The sequence below is a fragment of the Gavia stellata genome, chromosome 4 (genome assembly GCF_030936135.1).
Source record: "Gavia stellata isolate bGavSte3 chromosome 4, bGavSte3.hap2, whole genome shotgun sequence".
NCBI classification, from domain to species: domain Eukaryota; kingdom Metazoa; phylum Chordata; class Aves; order Gaviiformes; family Gaviidae; genus Gavia; species Gavia stellata.
Window position 1 is genome coordinate 53,127,567 of NC_082597.1, and position 21,255 is coordinate 53,148,821.

The following is a 21,255-nucleotide window of genomic DNA, read 5'->3' on the forward strand; positions in this document are numbered from 1 at the left end:
ATAAATGTCATTGCTTTTAAATCTATTCACCATGCCTTTCACGGGTAATCTCCAAATGACACGTACAGTTTGCATTATCGTGTGGAATCATCCTGGCGTAAGAAACATAGGCTGAACAAACTTTGTCCTGGAGGTCTATTACTTTTATCAGATGCAATGAAAAAAATCTCTGCTGCGCACAAATGTGATCATCAATGGATAGGTTCAAATACCTTATGCTTGCCCAAACTCTAAGAACACTGCCAAAAAGGTGTTCCAAATTTACTGCAGCTACTCCCCACTTATATCTTTGTCCCTGCCACATACAAAACCACCACTGCTCTCAGGAAAACAGAAAGGGCAGAAACAGCAGGTTGAAAATTTAAGCATTATTGGAAAAAAAATCGTATTTCAATGATGTTCTTCAATGGCTACAATGGCTTCAAAGTGTAAAGCAGTCCTAATTGTAGAAGCAAGCCTCTGCCCTACGAACAGCAGTGTCCTCATGTAACTCTTCATGACTGTATATATGGTTTCATACACCAGAGCTGCCTCCAATCCCTCTCAGGAGGCATTACTTCCCACTATATTTAGGACCACCATGTGTCAACACCCTTCAGTCGAGAGGAATTTCTCACTCAACCTAGAAAAAGTCATAGTCCCCAAAAAACCCTGAAAATGCTACCTCTTAAGTCAACAACTACCTCAGTTTAAGCAGTACCACTAAGAGCTACCATCCGTAAGAACAAACAAACAAAACCCAAACCCCAGAAATTCCCCTATGACATCGCTTAGATCCAGTATCTCAGGATATGGTACAGCAACATGCCATCATTATTCTGGTGGGTGAACTCCTGCCTATCCATGGGCATGTGAATTCGTCCACACTTTCTCTGTTGAATGTCTCTGTGCTCTCTGATATTGTTGAACATGAAGAACATCTTGTTTGCCTGCATCTACAAAGCAATGGGTTACGACATGAAACAGATCGAGGCCTCCCTCTGAGAGGCAGCTTCCAGGGTTGTTGTAGACCCTGCAGCTCAACAGCAGACCCAAGCTGCAGAGTCCCACAAGCCTGCTATGTGGACTCCTATCAGTCTACATCTGGAGAAGCATGAGTGAAACTGAGATAGCGCAGCACACACAAAAATGCCGGAGGCATGCAGGAGACAGTTATGTATTCAGTTTACATTGAATGTTAAACAGAAGGGTGCACATCTTCTCTCCATATTTAACTATATGAAACACTTTCATAATGCTTCCCTGTCATCAAGAACATTTACCCAGAGATTTTTAAGTCAAGCTACAGTTCTTGGGTTGTTTCGAGGTCCTCAGCGCTCTGACTGCCTTATTAGCTATGTCAAACCACAACAAAGCAACTCTCTTTGACTTCACAGAGCTGTTGAACAACAGGAGAGAAAAGGACATGAGTCTTGAGGGACTTCACACATAAGAGATCAGCAGATGGGTCTAAATGGTTATATAATTTCAAAAACTGTGCTCAATTTGAAAGCAGTACAGATCTTTCAACACCATAAGCGCTGCTAAGCTTATTCCACATTTTGTTTTTCTACTAAAATGATGGTCACCCCAAATCTGAAGTGGTAGAGATTTAAAGATGCAACCTACAGAAACATATAGTCTTCAGTCAATAGGCAGATGTAGCCCAGTCTCATCTGGACCACATACTCTGTTAACTGAAGACGGCTGTATTCTTCTGGAAAAGGACTCCCCAGTAATTTTCTTACTTGGAAAACCTGTTACTCAACTTACAAATATAAAATACTGTTTTCTGAAACACTTCTATATTTGAGTTATGAGAGTTTAACAAACACCCTGAAACTTTGAAAACTTTTTCTGTGATGGATTATCCCTGACAGTATTTATCAAACATATCACAAACATAGGTCAACGGTGTGAAAAGGTAAAGTTGCCTAAAGCAGTATCTTAGAAATATCTTGATGTTGTGTGTCAAATAACCTTTAAAATTCTTGCATTTATTTAGCCCACAAATTAGTTCCCCATGAATATTTTCTATATACCAGGTAAGAGTGAACATAGTAACACTGAACTATAGGGACAATCAATACGATGCACCTAAGTGCTATGCAGTGAAGCATTTTGTCAAATGGATTGTAGCCTACTTCATATATGACAATGAAATGAGCTTTGCAGTGTTGCTGCAGGAATCAACTACAACATGTCATGAAACCGTTAAGAGTAGCTTAAGGCCCTTCACAACCTGTTATTTTGTTACTGGGACAAAAAAAAGCATGTACATGACATGCCTCTTTCCACACCGACTGTAGGACACCTGAGACAAAAATAATACAACTCCATCTCTCACATTTGCTTATATTTGATGCTGTAATACAATTAAAGGAGAATGAGGCAAGTCATTTGTCCAAAGAAATGATACATGGACACAAATTTAATCCTATTTTTAGCTCCATATTCTCCAATGATTAGCATACAAAATGAAATTCCACTAGGAAATATAAGAAATTCACAAATGTAACCAATGCAACACTTTGCATCTAAATTTCTGACTGACTTGACAGATGTGTTAAAAAACAAACACATGTAGCCCAGTAACTCCTTAATGACCGTATATGTGCAGATGCTGGAATTAACAATTTCTTCCACCTAAAACCAAGCATTAGTTCTGCAACGTTCTTCTGCTTGATCTTTTCTTCTCATTGAATAATATGATCTGATACTGTATTTTTATAATTATTCTTTTTAAAAAATGGGTATTATAAAGATTACTGAAATTCAAGAAATCAATTCCCTTTCTTTTGGTATAATCTGAAAAGTTACTGTATGGAGTAGAATTAGTACCATAATAGCGCAAGGGGTCTGTACTAAAGATGTAGCAGTAATCAGGTGCTAGGAACTAGTTACAAAGTGGAAAACTAGCAAGTGATCAGAATAGTACTAGTGATTCTCTGGTGGCAGCATCAGGAACTTCAAAATTTAGGAAGAAAACATGGTAAACACAAGCCAACAAGGTGTGATCCTCCTATTTCTGCAAGTAAACAGCCCAAAAGGCTACCTAAATTCAATTTTATTAACCATTTTACTGATGGTCATATCGGAATAAACTCCAGGCTATCTGGAACTGCGGGTGAAGCATACATTGATTATTACACCTTTCCTGCCAAAATGCTTCCCCACAGGGCTAATCCCAAAACACAGCAGTGACCAGAATACCCAGGAAGTGAGCCCAGACCAACAGCTCACCTGATCATCATGACTGGTTTAACCAAAAATTTGAAAAAGGATTAAATACACTTGCTATATAAATTCCCAGCATGGGGGGAAAATAAAAAAAGGTGAAAAAACCTCATACCCAACATACTGACCAAGATTACATGGTGTAATAATTGGCATATTTTGAAAGATAAATATGCCTGAGTCAGCTGCGATATTGAATGCCCGGTGACTTACCAATACCAGACACAGCCAAATCCAGTCCAAACCATATTAAACTTTTGTTGCATTTTTTTCACATAGAGATACTTTATGTGCTTTCTCATCCTGACTACAACCGCTGATTCCTTCCAACCCTAAATTATCACAAACCCTTGCCATTTTTAACAGAGCAGGGATTTTCCTGCAGAGCCCTGACCGTCCAGCAAAGCGCAGGCACGTGAAAACAGAGAGGCTCTAAAGCACCTGCAGATCAGAGACTTGCTGCAACTCTGCAAGATGCAAGACTTCTCTGGTTTCCACAACTGCAGTGGAAGCAATTGCTTATTATGCCTATGAAAAGACTTGTAAAAGACTTATGATTTCATATCGTAATGGCATGAAATATGCACCATTATGCTTCTGAATTAATCACCCAACTGTAAACAGATGTCAGTTGTCTTGGTGACAGCATTTCACAAAGACAGATGGCTGCCTAGGAAGTCCCATTTCTATACGTTATCATGAGGAAGTGATGTTTGTTTGGTCCTCCCCACACCCCCTCAAATATATAATTTAGTTGCAGATCTCCAGTTTAATGGTACTGAGAAGCCAAAGGCCAAGAGTCTTCTCCAAGTAAAAGTAATTTTGAATCCCGGGTTATTACAGAATCACAGAATGATAGGGGCTGGAAGGGACCTCTGGAGATCATCTAGTCCAACCCCCCAGCCAGAGCATGTTCACCTAGAGCAGACTGCACAGGAATGCATCCAGGCGAGTTTTGAATACCTCCAGAGAAGGAGACTCCACAACCTTTCCGGGCAGCTTGTTCCAGTGCTCTACCACCCTCAAAGTAAAGAAGTGCCTCCTCATGTTTAGATGGAACTTCCTATGACCAAGTTTGTGCCCGTTACCTCTTGTCCTGTGTCACTGGGCACCACTGAAAAAAGACTGGCCCCATCCTCCCGGCACCCACCCCTAAAGTATTTATAAGCATTAATAAGATCCCCCCTCAGTCTTCTCTTCTCCCCACTAAAAAGAGCCAAGTTCCTCAGCCTTTCCTCACAAGAAAGATGTTCCAGTCCCCTAATCATCTTCGTAGCCCTTTGCTGTACCTTCTCCAGCAGCTCCCTGTCCTTCTTGAACTGAGGAGCCCAGAAGTGGTCACAGTACTCCAGGTGCAGCCTCACCAGGGCAGAGTAGAGGGGGAGGATAACCTCCCTCCACCTGCTAGCCACACTCTTCTTGATGCACCCCAGGAGGCCATTGGCCTTCTTGGCCACAAGGGCACATTGCTGGCTCATGGTCATCCTGTTGTCCACCAGGACTCCCAGGTCCCTTTCCACAGAGCTGCTCTCCAGCAGGTCAGCCCCTGACCTGTACTGATGCATGGGGTTATTCCACCCCAGGTGCAGTACCCTACACTTGCCTTCGTTGAATTTCATGAGGTTCCTCTCTGCCCAACTCTCCAGCCCATCCAGGTCACGATGAATGGCAGCGCAGCCTTCCGGTGTGTCCGCCACTCCTCCCAGTTTTGTGTCATCAGCAAACTTGCTGAGGGCACGCTCTATCCCTTCATCCAGGTCACTGATGAATCTATTGAACAGGACTGGACCCAGTACTGACCCCTGGGGAACACCACTTGTTACAGACCTCCAGCCAGACTCCGTGCCACTAATCACAACCCTCTGAGCTCTGTCTATCAGCCAGTTTTCAATCCACCCCACTGTCCATTCATCTAACCCACACTTCCTAAGCTTGCGTATGAGGATGATGTGGGAGACTGTGTTGAAAGCCTTGCTGAAGTCAAGGTAGACAACATCCACTGCCCTCCCCTCATCTATCCATCCAGTCATGCCATCGTAGAAGGCTATCAGGTTGGTCAGACATGACTTCCCCTTGGTGAATCCATGTTGATTATTTCTGTTACACCTCTCTGAGCTTCACTGCTGCAGATTAGCTTGCTACCAGAGCAGTGGTGGTACAACACTGTTCAGCTGTTGCCATCCCAGGTCAGATTCAGGCAAATGAGGTATTACTATTTTTTGCAGAAGTTCTCAGGACAGCCTTTGGTACTACCGAGGCTGCTGGAATTTTTGTTCTGACTTCGCCAGACAAGCCATTTTTGTCATTAAACTGTTTTCCAAATTCTCATTAGTTTAAGAATTGGCTGACTGAAAATATCAGGTGCTAGTACTTTTGGATCCACTAAAGACAAAAAAAAGTAATTGTAATTTTGTGCTTGTAATCAATAACCCTTAATATTTCAGTGGAAAAATATTAATATAATTTTTCATCAATAAAGATCAGGAAAATACAATGAAACAAGACCTGGCCAATACTGAGACCTGGCCACTTTACCTCCTGAGGATGTGTCTCAGGTTACGTGCTGAACTGCTTTTTAAAAACAATTTTTTAATAAAAAAAAAAGTTAAATCCATGGCCTTAAAAAAAAATAAAATCACTGTTTAATGATTTTGCAAGCCTCAGACTTGCAAAATCCTAGAAGTCTGTTATACATACAAACACAAAGATTATTACAATAATGATTACCTATTCTAAGAGACAAGGCTGAAAATATTATTTACATGAAAAATACCAAGCACGAAGCAGGTCTGTACATAAAGTAAAAACATTCCCTCTGTTTTCATAAGCAGTAACTGGAAAAAACATTGGAGAGTTTGAAAGGTGGAATACATTCCCAAATTGAGTCCTAGAGGACAGACTCCTTAGACTGTTCCCTCTGCTAGTGACTTGCATTTCCACCTGTGTGTTGAGCTAATGACAGGTCTAGTCACTCTTTCAGATCGGATTTGGAAAACGCATGGTCACAGAGACCAGGAGTATTCTTGGCCAATCTCTTTGAGGTCTTCAATGTTAATCATACAGGACTATGAGAGAGCAATTGCAATAACAATATGTTATCCCACAATATTTTGCAGGATTACTTACATAGCACATAAATGATAATTAAAGTTACTGGTACTACAGCGCATTTCATTATCTAGTTTTAATCTGCAATTATTAGCAAAGCACATTAATCTGTACAAAAGCGTGAAATAAAGCTAGTGTAACAAGAAATAGGAGATAAAATACAAACCTCCATAGAAAATTTTAACAGCTCTAGAACTGATCCTTTTTCTGATCTTGATTCAATTTCATCACAGACTTAATTCCAAGCAAAAGGAAAAAACCCGCATTCAAGCCCCCTTAAAGAATGGGACACATTTGTCACATTTGTCCACTAAATAAATAGCCTTTTTTTTTTTTTTTTTTTACACACTCAAGCTTTCTAATAACATACAGTAATGACTGTTTTCATAATGTAAAAATGCAGATTACTCTAGCTCACAATTATAATTAATGCAGTCATTAAAAGGTAAGCTCCATAATATGAGAATAATATCAGTTAATTATACAGATATTAATATATTAGAATTGAAAATTGATTGTTTATTTCTGTATCTTGCAATTATATAATCTTATAAAAATGGCAGTAAAAATAACAGAAAAACCTAAGATGGTGTTAAATATTTCCTTCTAATAGTACAATTTAATGGAGTTCCTTCTATGCATTTTGTTTTTTTAATCATCACCATCTTGTAGATACACAACGACTACAGAAAGAACATCTTCAACCTACAGAAAGAAAAGCCAAATACTGGACAGGAGAACCTGGACCACACATCAGAACAAATGTTGTTAAGAGACATTATTTAGCACACATTCAATTTCCTAGTATACTTGCAAGTTGCCAGCTGTATGCATGAAGATCTAATTATTATTGTATTAAAGCATTTTCAGTTTAATAAAATTCTTTTCTGTATTGTAAAACATTCAAATTAAAAGCACGGGCTCCACCCTTGAATATCTAGTTCAAGCCAAATCGATGCACAGAGGCTACCTACAGCTTGCATCCAGGCTGTGCTATGGAGCGGTTCGCACAGAACACCTCACACAGCAATCCAAAATACACTTATCCCCTAAAGTATTAAATATGCCAGAGTTACAAACTTGATCATGCATTATTGTCCTATTGCTAGCATTAATATTTATCTACTTTTAAAAGGGAAGAGCTGTAAAAGAATTGTAAAGATAAAAATGTGAGAAGTGTTTGTAGCCTTTGCTACAAAAGCCATCATTGGCAATGTCAATACTCTACTACTACAAACTGCTAGCATGATGCTAAGGACACAACCCATCCCAGTTTGCTGCCAAAGTACAGGTGAATTGTCCTATAGGTCTCATGAAAACTGCATGGAAATGCTTCCTTAAAAGAAAGAAGATCTGCAGAAGAAATTACATGGGTTTGGTCCGACTGGAGGGGTGCAAGGCTGCAGAGCAGGAGTGCTGCGGCAGAGCTACCTCCCAGGGATCTCACTCCAGGGATCACATCCGGCTTAAAAACGGACCTGGGAGGTGGGCAGGGAGCAGTTCTCTGTACAACCAGCTCATCTGCTTCCTTACTTGACCACAGAAGAGCTAACACTGGCACAAGTAAACAGGCAAGAAAGTACGATCAAGGATAGGGAAAGAGGAAAGGGTGGAAATCTCCTTTTCAGCAGCTCTTTGTGCTTACGGCAGCACAAGCCAAACATGAGGTGCATCCACCACAGTGAAATCGCAGCTTCTCTCACAATGGACCACCCAAAAGAAGAGGGCAGCTAGCATAAAAAAATTAATCTGTAAAGAACCCTAATGCCAATGTTTTACCAGGAACCATGGTCTATAAGCCTATACTTTTTAGTATTCAGCAGTTACTAATTTAGTTTTCTAGTTTGCCTGTCAGGTGTCTGCCATTTTCCCCCTAAGGACTGGAACAAACCTGTCAGAGACAGTGTAGCCATTTCATGAAAAATGTTTTTCTTATCATAACTGTTTCTGTCTTATCAGTAATCAGTGCAGATTCACCCTACTGCAGAACGGCTGCTTAGTCTCAGCCACACCATGTTCTTTGACAGCATTTGGCACACTGGATGCAGTAAAACACATTTTGTGATGTGCTAGCGTAGGCACCGTTGACTCTATTTTAGGTACCATGTGTTATGCTGTCCAGGAATGTCACCTCTATCAAGGTCTTCATTTCATTACTTTACAGGAAATACGCACCTACATATATGACATGATGTAAAGAGGGACCTCAATTATTGCTCTACTTGCTCTGCAGCTACAGCCAGCTGACCAATGTCATCACTTTTCTTTCAGCAAGGACACTACCCAGAAGAATAAACTTTGAATGATCTATAACCTCAGTATAGGTTATGGCATGACATACAACCTTAGCATAAAAATAATACATAAAAAAATCCACCATCAACTTATTTTCCCAGTTGTCTTAAACTATCCTGGTTTGCAATCTTTGCATAAACTCATTAAAACAATTACTACAGGATCTGGAAGGAAATCATGGCTTGAAATAAATTGTACCAGCCCCGCTCCACAGGTTTCACCCCAACATCCACCTTCATCAGTCTCATCCTTTAACACCAAATATAAGCTATGTATGTAAAAGCTGCCAATTCATCTCAACTACAGCCATAGTAATCTACTGTTTTCTTTCAGACTGATTAGCATAATTAGAATAAATTAAGAGCGATTTTGTCTAACCTACATGCTGTCTGGATTGTGAGGTTGCTTGTCAGATTCTGAACCCCAAATCTTGTCCATTTTCCAACTACATGATAGGCTTTAAAATGAGCTATTAGTTCTCCCTTAAATCCTTGCTTCGTTTATATCCTTTATGCTATCACAACTGTAGCCACGCTACTACTATCTTAAAAAAAGGCAATGGCCACCACGGCAGAGCAGAATCATACATCACAGGCAGAGCCGGCGTCATGCTGTACTTTGACTCTTAATCTGTGAGGAGGAAGCACCGTGGGTGGGAGAGAACAGGCTCTATGAGCACAGCAGGATGGCTGGATTAACTCTGCCAGGGGGCAGCAAGGGGACAGCAAAAGCATTTCTCAAAATATCTTTTTCTTTCATGCCTTGAGGTAAGAGCAGGAAGGAACACCATCAAAAAGTGGGGTTACAAAAGGATACAAATAAAGTGGCAAAAATATTCATCCGTCAATAGCTCAAGTAAGTTCTTCCTTTGTGGCTCCAAGCAACACAACAGATTCCAACATAAGATTATTGTCTGCATGATTTGAGATAAATTGAAACCGCAAGGCCATTCAGATCATACACATCTTCTTACGCAGATTCCTTCATTAAACATTCAACATTAGTCTGGCTTAAGGAAGAAACATTTTTGTACATAACCAAATTAGAACAAAGCACGTGGGCAAGCTGTACTGAAGAGCTCTCCAAATAGGAGGCTGATTTTGTACTACAGTTAAAAAAAAGATAAACTGAACTTCATATTAACAGTGAAAACCAGGCAAGCTTTGGTCATCTTGAACTTGTTGTCTAGTCATGCTTTTTTATAATTCTAAATGTTGTAATTTAGCAAATATCCTTAATCCAACAATTAGCCATTCTGATTCTTGAATTATGTTTTTGTTAATATTTAACCTAAATTGTCTCTTCTCTAGCTCTTGTTCTGTTCCCACTGATTTATGAAAATAATTCATCATTATCTCCTTTATAACATCCACTTACATGGTGGCAGAAAGTTACGTTTGCCCTCCGTCATGTTCCCCCTAGAAGGAACATGCTCATTACACAGGTACCTGGTTACCAGTGTTCCAGTTGAGACACAGCTGTGATTTCTTATGTACAATGTGAACAGAAAAAAGCCAACAATCCCTCTTGCCCTCATCTAAAAAGCAATATAAACACATAAAATCTTTACTTTAAAAACAAATAATATAAAACAGAAAAAAGAACAGTTTTCCTTTCTTTTGCAAGTCATTTGTCATAAGATACACACAATTTTGCAAAACTCTACCAAGAATATCTTTCGCTCCTAAATTTGTTTTAACTGGACATAAAGAATCCAACGTATAAGCACATTATCCCAGCTGAAACATAAAGGGAACCATTCCAGGGGACAGAAATCTACAAGTTTTTATACACACTCCTCTTGTTAGTATGCACAACATTCATATATCACTGTCCTTTTTTTGTGTTATGCTGTTGACTGATGTTCAATCAAATATCCAGTAGCTCTACTCCTCCTGTTCAGATTATTCCCTCAGTACTGCTGTTCAGTAATATACTCAGAGCTGTTTATATTCTCTCATGTGATCTGTACTTCCAAAATAAACCACTTTCACATTTCTTCAATTAAATCTTATATAACTGATTCAGCCCATTTATGCATTATGAAGATCATACTCTATTTTAATCCTATTTTACAAATGTTACTACAATGTTAAATAATCACCCTTCAGATCAGAAATAATGCCATGAAAATCCACATTTGTTTGGGACGACAAGTTTGCAGACCTTTAATTTTGCTAGAGCTTGAGATGTTAAAGCAGAAAAGACATTAGTTTATATGTACGGTTATATCTATTAATTTATAGTATTAGGTATAATAGCCAGTGGTATTATTGTGAAGCCAAATAAATTTCTACATCATCTTGTCACAAATGTGCCCTACAGTACAGATCCCATTAACTCACTACAAAATAAGAAATCCTGTCATGAACATTTTACACCAAATCACCATATGAACTATGATTAATAATGAATCAGAAGAGTAGATTTATATGAATAACAAGCAAAGAGAAAAAACCTCTCTTATTATGGACAATTAAATGATAACGTAACTTACATATTTGCTATGTTCTAATATGTAGCCACTTGGGATATCTTCACATGACTTACTTAGACTTAAAATTTATTTCTGAGTTGTACTGAAGAATTAAATAATATTTTGGGGTTTTCAAATGAGTAAGTAAGCCTAAATTTAGTCACTGTTAATTAAGTATAGTTTTAGAAACGCTACTATTCAAGTACACATCTCATTTATGTGGCGTTTTTTAATTCTTCCTGTATTTATGATCCAGAAAAGTGTAAGGCTTTTCTCATTTTAAGAACCCTGACATTTAAACTTACATGTTTCTGATGTAATATGAACCTTTGAATCATAAAATATTTTCCATTCATGATCTGTGTTCAGATTTTCTTATCAAACCGGTTTCTCACAAATACTCAACAGCGTAAGCAAGCCAAATTTCTGCAGAGAATTGAAAGTAAATGCCTGTGTTACTTTAGTAGTAGGAATGAAAAATACTTAAGGAAAAGGTTAAAATATGCTAATGAAATGTTATGTTTCTGTATCACATACAACGGGCTTACTCAGCTGCAAGCAATTTCTTAATTTTCAGGAATCCATTCTGTGTTTCATCCTAATTTGGACCAAGATAGGTACAGCTGATCTTTTCTCAATTAATACCTATGACATGGAATTTACCAAGTGCTGATGCTCCCACTGAGCCCCCAGGGCTCAGGTGCCCTTCCTGGCCGTGAGGGCAGAGGACAGAACCAGCATGAGGGTGGTGCAGCCAGATCTTCCCATGGAAGTGCAGCAAGGATGGACTGGAAAAATTCTCCAGATTCTTCATGCTTGAAGATTTGGAATGATACGTAAAGTTAACAAAACTTCTTAAAAGAAAACACTAGAGGTACTGGCACTTCAGAGCTGCCCAGGAGATAAAAAAACATATTTTAAGTTTGGAAAACAGAGGGTGCAGAGCACAGTGCACCCGTTAGCACCCTGAAATTTCAAAATTTGTTCCCAGAAAATAGCTCTCTGCTGGCAGAGCCCTCTGGGGATTGACACAGAAGCGCCAGTTCAAAACCGGCATGCTAAGAGGCCGCTGGACGGAGGAGTCTGAAGCAGAGCGGGATGCTTTAACGCACGTATTTCCCTGCCACCGCCATGGTGTGCCCTCCCCTCTTGGAGCTGCTTTGCAGCTGTCCCGCAGCCCGACTGCTGCAAACCAGCACTGCTCAGGGTCATGCTGAATGCGTCGCTGTGCACTTCATCGCCGGGACACGCAGGCAGCAATGAACACCTACACAGAGAGCTACAACTATATAATATTACAATCTATATTTGTGTTATAGACCTATGTGAACTAAGACTTTGCATAGGCTGCGGATTCCTCCGCATCCATGGTCAGGGAGCAAAGGGGAAGGCAAATGACTGACAAAACACCGTGTGCAAATCATAAACCAAAAAATGGCGAGAGACGGCATGAGCTACAGCTAAGTCCTAACTGTACAAGGAATTATATTTGTTGAGAACTTAAAATGCAAATGTTAAGTTTCATTAATCCACTTCTTAGCAGCAGATACAACCAACGCAAGCTCCTAAAATAATAAGTAAAATGGGAATTTGGAACCTATGAGAGATAAAATGAGTGCCAGAAATTTTAAAAGGATGAATAACACAGGAGAAGAATAGGAAGACCAGAAAATGGGTCATTATAGTAATCAGATAAGAAATAGCTAATGGAAGGATTTACATTTTACAGTAAAATTAAAAGGTAAGTATTTGAAGGATACCAGTAGGTGACATCTACAAGGCATTTGTGATAAACCAGAGTACATTATTTATTTGTCTGTTCTGGCTGTTCAGATAACTTTCCTGTTTTCTTCTTTGCAAATTCAACTTCCTTGTCTCTCATCTGCAACCTTCTCCCTCTCTCTCTTCACATCTTATTTTCAGCTCAACAGACCTCAGATGCCTTTTCCCCTTGCAGCTTTACTCCAGGTCCCCTTTATTTCTTTACCACCACCCACCCAGCTCAGCAATTTAATCTGCATTTGCAACCATATTCCCACCTTGTCCAGCTGACTACTATAGAGGTGACAGGGAGAAATGACAACAAAAGAACAAGCGAAAACTGCTGACCAATGAGTAATGTAAAAAGACTGAGGAAAAATGGAAAGGAAACGGTTGGATTAATAATAAAATCAGATTTGATTTAATGGTATCTGCTCTCCTCCATAAGCAGTGAAATAACCACATAATAAACATTTTTAATGTATGTTTAATGTCTGTTATATATTTCACTTATGGGATAACTGCCCAAGATTGCAGAAAGAGACTGTCTCATTCTTCAGCAATCTCTGTCCTTATTTTGCACCTCTAGAATACTATTGAAACGAAGAGAACAAACACCCACATACGTTTCTATTCTTTTGTAGTCTGTACAGTGAGTCTTCTGTACAAGTGTTGCTGCTAGGAGCACTGCAACCAGCTCCCCTCATCAGCTGTGACCTAGGACAACTTCATAGACTATCAGGCATAGTACGATTGTTTAATTATTTATTGAGATAATAAATATAGAGAAAACAATGTTTTACAATAGGAAGAATTTTGCAGAATAGTTATTCAATAATGTTTTAAAGAAAGAAGTTATTTTGTGAACATAGGATCATGCTATGGTTTTTTTTTTTAAAGTGTGCATCTAATTTTTAGCTATTTAAAATCTGTGAAATCTCTTCACTAGGATACATTTCCTTACTGTCTAAATCAAAAATGATTACAGTACAGAATATAGAATACAGAATCACTAAGGTTGGAAAGGACCTGTAAGATCATCAAGCCCAACCATCAACCAACACCACCATGCCCATTAAACCATGTCCCACAATGCCACGTCCACACGTTCCTTGAACACCTCCAGGGATGGTGACTCCACCACTTCCCTGGGTAGCTTATTCCAGTGTTTCACCACTCTCTCAGTAAAGAAATTTTTCCTAATATCGAGCCTAAACCTCCCCTGGTGCAACTTGAGGCCATTTCCTCTTGTCCTGTCACTTGTCACTTGGGAGAAGAGACCAACACCCACCTCTCTGCAACCCCCTTTCAGGTAATTGTAAAGAGCAATAAGGTCTCTCCTCAGCCTCCTCTTCTCCAGGCTGAATAACCCCAGTTCCCTCAACTGCTCCTCATAAGACTTGTGCTCCAGACCCCTCACCAGCTTCGTCGCCCTTCTCTGGACACGCTCCAGCACCTCAATGTCTTTCTTGTAGTGAGGGGCCCAAAACTGAACACAGTATTCGAGGTGCGGCCTTACCAGTGCCGAGTACAGGGGCACGATCACCTCCCTGCTCCTGCTGGCCACACTGTTTCTGATACAGGCCAGGATGCCGTTGGCCTTCTTGGCCACCTGGGCACACTGCTGGCTCATATTCAGCCGGCTGTCGACCAACACCTCCAGGTCCTTTTCTGTGAGGGAGCTTTCCAGCCACTCTTCCCCAAGCCTGTAGTGCTGCATGGGGTTGTTGTGGCCAAAGTGCAGGACCCGGCACTTGGCCTTGTTGAACCTCATACAGTTGGCCTGGGCCCATCGATCCAGCCTGTCCAGATCCCTCTGCAGAGCCTTCCGACCCTCAAGCAGATCGACACTCCCGCCCAACTTGGTGTCGTCTGCAAACTTGCTGAGGGAGCACTCCATCCCCTCATCCAGATCATCGATAAAGATATTAAGCAAGACCGGTCACAAAACTGAGCCCTGGGGGACTCCGCTTGTGATCGGCCACCAACTGGATTTCACTCCATTCACCACAACTCTCTGGGCTCGGCCGTCCAGCCAGTTTTTTACCCAGCAAAGAGTGCACCTGTCTAAGTCACAAGCCACCAGCTTCTCCAGGAGAATACTATGGGAGACAGTGTCAAAGGCTTTACTAAAGTCCAGGTAGACAACATCCACAGCCTTTCCCTCATCCAGTAGGCGGGTCACAGAGACACGATACAGGAAATCCTTAAAAAATACAGAAATTCACTTCCGTATGTTACCATTGTATTATTTTGCTAATAAATTTTGTAAGCCCCCAGGAATTGTCATATATGTTAAAATCATCCAGGGTCAGCTTTGGCGATGTACAAGCTTCAGTGGTTCAGAATTTTATATTTTTAAGAAAACATGGCATGTGTTTGTATCAGCAAGTTTCATCTGTCATTATCCATCTCCCTCCTACACCTTTCTAGTATAAAAACCCCTTCTGCTTGCTGACAGAATACTCATTTGGCTTCATTTAAATGCTAGAGCAGCATAGTCCAGCTATCTCATTTAAAACATGTGTAAAGCTGTGAAACAATTGACAAGCACAATGAAGAGTGTCTACTGTAAGATCTGCATGGAACTATTTTTCAATAGACACTAAAAAGCCAAAAGCCTACACTACCCACATTTTTTTCCATGCATATCTCTTAAAATCAGGGAAGGGAAACTTCCTACTACTTCCTGCTACTTACCTAGCACCTCACCACCTCATACCACCTGTTAAGACTAAAGGCCAGGTGATGTATACCCAGAAAATATATATACAGGCTTCTGTTTATGCAAGGACAGTCACTCATTCTTGTAACTACAACCGCATTTTTATTCTGTGTGTGTAATAAGAAAATGTGCATTAACAAAGCCTGCATCAACTATAAATGGAGGGCAAGTGGAATTTCCATATATAAATAGTACAAAAGCCCTAAATACAGACTGCTCTACAGACAAGACCTGGGCTGGTATCCCTCAGCGGTACCTTTCAGTGACCTGCATTGACAGATCTCCCAAGCTACCCTCCTTGTAAAGGTGTAGTTTTATGGCATAAAATGGAGAGTACAATGAAACTTGAATGGGCATGATTCATCAAGTTGATTCCAAATACTTGGTGTGCAAGTATGTATGTGGCATTTAAATAAACACACCTTTATACAAAAATGCATGTTGTGTGTTATCATCTTCATACACACACACATAAATAGAAAGCAGGAAAGAAAAATGTGCAAGGCACCCCTTATACCACTGCAGAAGAGCTAGCCACAAAGCGCCTGACAAACAGTGACCACCAAAGCCTGGATTTGATTAGCATCAAATTGCTCCACATCAGAGCAAACTGGGAGCTAAGCCCCATATTTCTGGGGTGCACAACTGAAGAATTACCCATTCAGATGTGCTCACAGAGGCTCACACAGTCTATTTCAAGTTCAAAATGAAGGCAGCTTAGCTTCCCCCCCAAGCAAAAATGCAGACACAAGCTACTGTGCTAAACTGTTCCTCACAATGGCAGAAAGGTACATGGGCAAATGAATGATAGCAAAACCTGTTAAACTTTACAACTGAGATTAAGATGAGAAGAAAGCAACCATCTTTTCTCTTCTCTAATTCCCAAAACGTTAATAAACTGCAGAGATTTATCAGCAGAAGAATCACTAGAAAAAATAATTTGTTTCAGAAGGTAGACATAACTTTCGTTGTGTAGATTGCAAGAAGAAAATAACTGTCACTGGACACCTCTATTTCTAGATATAAACATCTAATTTACAGTTCAGTATTTTAAAGAAACGAAAACATGGAACACCTGATCATAGTTCTAAACCTGCTTTGTGCAACAAGACTAATGCAGAACTGAATTAAGGAGCTGACCCATGTACTGAAAAATAGGATCTAAAATTAAATGGGAAAATGTACATCATTATTTTAATGTAGCTCAAAGTTGCACAGCTAAATCTCTGTGTAGTGAACTGAAAAGTTATCTATACACTGCAGATTATTATGCACTCAGTGAACACACAACATTTAAATAATTTTTGCTATGTTAGTGGTATTGAATTTTTCATGCATTTTAAAGTTGGATAAATGGTTAGGAAAATAATTCAATAGGTCAGACATTTCATTAACTTAAATATTAACAACAAAATCCTCCAAGCAGAATAAAAATATTTTTTTTCCCTTGCCCTTGCCTGGGGACCTATGTACTTGTCCAGGGCAGCAGAACCCACTGAGAATCCTTCTCAGCTTGCCAGAAGTACCAGGGTGCTAGACATCTGGGGCTGTACAACCTATATTCCCCGTTGAAATTGTTCCTGTTTAGTTCCTAGCTAACACTTTGCCTTTCGCCTAGATTTGCACATATGTTCTTCATCCAAGGTGCCTTGTTCGAAAAGGAACCTTTGCTTTGCCTTGATTTCTGAATGTACACTGAATATCAGCTTAACACTGTTCAATAACTTAATCAAGCATAAACGCTTGATTTGATGGTATGTAAAATATCTTCCACAAGTTTATAAGTTACCTGCCTGCAATGGTCTAATGCCAGTGAGAGAGTCTCTTTCAAATACCACTTATTGTTAACAAGGATGAGATCTTGGTTTCTCGATGTCAATGGCAAAATACCATTGACTGCAATGAAGCCAGTGTCTCACTTGGACATGCTGTAGTCCAATAAAATAGGGATTACACTGCATCGCAGAACTAAAAAGGATGGATACAGTTAAAATGAAATGCTAAAATGAAAGCTGACTGTGTAAAAATAGTATTTTCTTATTCAGCAGACCTACCCTACAAATATATTCAATCTCATAGCTGCTTATACTCATGGCTAGAAAAAACCCTAGGATTACTTTTTATTTCCATTTCAGAGATGGCACATTTATGGTGAGAGTGAGCAGATCCTATTATATTGTCTTTCACTCTTCTTGTTTCATCATGAGTCTCACCAAAGTTTCCTCCCAAACCCACAAACTTTTGAATCTCAGCTTTCCTTAGGAAGAAAAATGCACAAGTCCCATGACTGCATAGAAAGCTTTGAAATATCACGTTGGGGCGGGGGGAGAAAACCCCCCCACATCTTAGTTTTCCTATGATATTTGAAGCCCTGAGGTTGACTAGCTTTTTATCATCTATATAATTGCTAAAGGACGACTGAACTTCCAAATTCTACACACAGGAACAGTCTAGACAAGCTGGAGCAGCCCTACTGAAAATACTGCCTGCAGAATCCTTATTACCATGTAAAAGTGAGAAAGACAGCCTTTCAGACATCAAATTAGACTTGCAGGCAACATGCACACTGTAGTTAGGACAAACCTTTTATTTCCAAACTTGACAATTTTTACCTTGTGGTCCCTAAGACAAAACAAACATGGCACTTTGTTACCCTTCAATAAATCTTCAGCTTTTCACAGTGCTGGGTTATAAAAGGTTCTAACTTTCACTTAGGTAAAAGGAATTTATAATCTCTCAGGGATGCAAAGAAAAGCTTGGACACAACCCAAGTGTAATCAAACTACTAAAACCAAAAACCACATGCAAAGATGAATGAGAAAAGTTGTATGGTGGTATTTCTCCCTGGCTGTGCTCCGTAAAGGACTCTGATGAGACCCAGGTGTAAAGGACACCATAGTTAGTGCTAATCCTCTCCTCCCAACCCACTGATATAGTGTGTAAAACTGAGGCAGATCTGAGACAAGCTGGGGATAACCTGCAGTTTTGACATGTGTCTCCTTCCTCTTGACCCTACAGGAACCTCTCCCAGGCTGTTGGTGGTGGTAAGCAAAAGCCACAGATGAGCTCATCCCACTCACAACGTTAGTGATATACTAGTATAAGATTAAGATGATAGCAACTTTTACTAATAGCTGCTCTTCAGCCTCTATTGTCAACTCTCAACCTTTCCAGCCTGCTTTGTTAACACCCATGTTTTACTACAGCAGAAGCCTACAAAGAGCTAAAGCAGCCCAGGTCTCGAGAAGAACAATGCCGATGGTGGAATGGAGAGAATTGAATGCATCCAATTTGGTAAAATTTGTCCTTGCATCTCAGGCATCCAGGACTTCTACCACTCTATGGCAAAGTACGAGAGAAGACACAGCCCAGCGAGATGAAATGAAAAAAGTCTGTAAACTGAACATCAAATGAGTTTGGAACTGGAGAGAGCAAGGAGCAAAGTACACGTGCTCAGACATGGCCTCCTGCTTCACTAGATAAATAACAATAGGGTTGAGCAATGTGATTGAAGAAGAAAATTATATGACACAGTATGTTTTATTTCACAGCAAGCTAAAAAATGATTAAAGAGATGTGAAAAAGAGTAAAAGACCTGCTCTTTTTAGCTTTACTTTCAAATGCAGCAATATAACACAGAACCATTCTGATATACTGCTGTATGCATCAGTTCTATGCCTATTATCCAGCTTCTTAGAAAAATGAAATCCAAACCTACACATTTTATCTTAGAGCAGCAGCACAGATTTTGTAGAGTGAGAGCTTATGAATGGTAAAACAGGAATTTAGTGCAGTGAAAACACAGTCCAAGCTCAGGGGTCTATTCTCTTCTCATTGCTTTTATATACTTCCAGTATGCAGGAAAATTATGTAGAAGCATTAAGAGTAGAATAGACTCCTGTGAAATGAGCTCACAAATGAAATTAAGAGAGGGAGAGAGCAGTGAATAACTGAATCCCCTGAGCCAGAAGACTGCCACACTGGAGTGTCACAGAAGGATATACATGTGCTACTGCGCACCCACTTTTCAGTGGACCTGTGTAATTTATGAACCTGACAGCAACGCCATACGTACCCACAGGCTCTTCCTAACCTCCCTCCTGCCCATCAGCATGCTTCCACAGAGAACTGCCAAGGAGACTGACACAATGAAAATGCAGCGGTTTGGCTTTCAACCTTCTATATACCCTGGAGACACAAGGATTACTTATTATTAGCAATTATGAAATTTAATCCACTATACTAGAGTGCATATGATCAAGCTTTATTGTACTCTACTGAGTCTTACCATACTATAAACATCAGACTATAAACCTATTTTTTAATGCATTGATTTTAATTTTATATAGCATCAACTTTCCCTGTTGCAATGTGGTCACTTAATTCTGCATTGCTGATAGTGTGGCACTCTGTGCTGGTTTTGGCTGGGACAGAGCTAATTTTCTTCATAGTAGCTAGTATGGGGCTATGTTTTGGATTTGTGCTGAAAACAGTGTTGATAATCCAGGGATGTTTTAGTTACTGCTGAGCAGGGCTTGCACAGAGCCAAGGCCTTTTCTGCTTCTCACACCGCCCCACCAGTGAGTAGGCTGGGGGTGCACAAGAGGCTGGGAGGGGACACAGCCGGGACAGCTGACCCCAACTGACCAAAGGGATATTCCATACTATATGACATCATGCTCAGCATATAAAGCTGGGTGAAGAAGAAGGAAGGGGGCTACGTTCGGAGTGATGGCATTTGTCTTCTGAAGTAACTGCTGCGCGTGATGGAGCCCTGCTTTCCTGGAGATGGCTGAACACCTGCCTGCCCATGGGAAGTGGTGAATGAATTCCTTGTTTCATTTTGCTCATGTGCGCAGCTTTTGCTTTACGTATTAAATTGTCTTTATCTCAACCCATGAGTTTTCTCACTTTTACTCTTCCGATTCTCTCCCCCATCCCACCCGGGGGGAGTTAGTTGCCGGCTGGGGTTAAACCACGACACTCTTGAGTCATTGAACAATATAAGTGTATGCTTCTAGCAATGCAAAAGAGAAAAAAAAAAACAACTTGATTTCTCTTTCCTATTTTCTTTTTAACAAATGAAAATTTGAACCACATGTGGATTAACTGATAAACGTAAGGCTGCAGATAAAACTTGGCACACTAATAGGAATGAAAACCACATCACCTAATTCCTAACGCCATGCTTTATTCACAAAATCATCCTGGCCTTACTTGCTGTATCCACACAATCTGAATGGGTGAAATAAGAGCCATAAAAACCATGAACCCTGTGTGCAGTCTGGCCAGGCATCACAAGATGTGGTGCACAGTCTTCACTCTCTGCAAGCCTAAAATCAGACGTTCCACACTGTTTTCTTATACTGCTCTTTGTTCTCATAAACTAATGATGATACTTATGAAAATCACCACACTCTTTCTCATGGATCACTAGTTTAAATGAAAAATTATTATGATTACATAAATGACATTGCATTTATTGATCACAAATATAAAGTAAAAAAAACTTATAAAAATATGTACTCTTTGTCCAATCAAGGATTAGCAAACATTAATCCTTGTAAAACATCTGATTAAAAGGAGACGAGAAAGCAAAAGTGAATTTTCAACGTAGCCATCTATCATGTCACCCCACCACCTTCCATGCCGGGTGGAAGGCGTATTTACCTGC

General features: G+C 40.0%; 1 protein-coding gene across 1 annotated transcript in view; it reads right to left on the reverse strand.

Moving 5' to 3' along the window:
* ANKS1B (ankyrin repeat and sterile alpha motif domain containing 1B) overlaps positions 1 to 21,255 on the reverse strand; it is a 457,036-nt gene that overhangs the window by 56,009 nt on the left and 379,772 nt on the right. The gene's annotated exons all lie outside the window — the stretch shown is intronic.